Below are 986 nucleotides of genomic sequence, written 5' to 3'. Positions count from 1 at the left end.
CATCAGGCTCCACATGCTTGTTAAGATCATGCTTGTTAACTTTTGGATTATCTGCCATATCCGGAACATCAGGACGATCTTCATCAATAATTTCAATAATAGAAGCAGGAGCATCTTCATTTACAGTAGGAACATCAGCATAAGCAGGAACATCAGCATCCTCAACGCTACTGATTACAGCGTCTAGAGGAACACCAGGAATAACATCAGCATAAATAGGAACATCATCATTGTCAACACTACTGACAACAGAACTAATTACATCGTCGAGAGGAACACCAGGAACAATATTTATTCCGTCCACAGTAATGATAATCCTCAATTTACGAGGACCAGCCATCAGTCGAGGACATTTTTGCATCCTCTCTTCAGTTTCATCTTTACAGTCCCTCTTAGCAGAACTCATTTTTTCCTCTTAATACTCTATGTTAATTTTTTCTATGTTTGGTGTAATTTATATATATTTCTAAGGAAAACCCTAATTTCTTAGGTTTTCCATCATCATCTTAAATCACCTATTCTTCGGTATTTACATCGGATATTCTATCAATATAAGGAGATATGGAATGAATATTTTCATGTTTATCTAATTTCCTTTTTAATCTAATATACATAACGAACATAAAAAACTAAACTAAATTATGATCTCATGAGATATATGGAATGAATATTTTCATATTTATCTAATTTACTTTTTAATTTCATTACCTAGGTCGGTTGGGGTGGCCCGGCCGGCTGGAACATAGGTGTAATGCAAAAAAGGAAAAAAACAAATGTTGGCTAGTTAAACAATGACCCAACATTTAGCGGCAACACTTTCATGTTGATGCACGAAATTGAACATTTCAACATAGAAAAAAATCCAAACACCAAAACGAAAACAAAAAAATACAAGGAAAAAAAAAGCAACATAAATAACCCAAGGAATAAATTGTACATTTCAGCATAAAAAAAATCCAAATACCAAAAAAAAAAAAAAAAAAAAA

Source organism: Papaver somniferum, chromosome 7 (genome assembly GCF_003573695.1).
Source record: "Papaver somniferum cultivar HN1 chromosome 7, ASM357369v1, whole genome shotgun sequence".
Classification (NCBI taxonomy): Eukaryota; Viridiplantae; Streptophyta; class Magnoliopsida; order Ranunculales; family Papaveraceae; genus Papaver; species Papaver somniferum.
Note: the sequence above shows the minus strand (reverse complement) of the source record.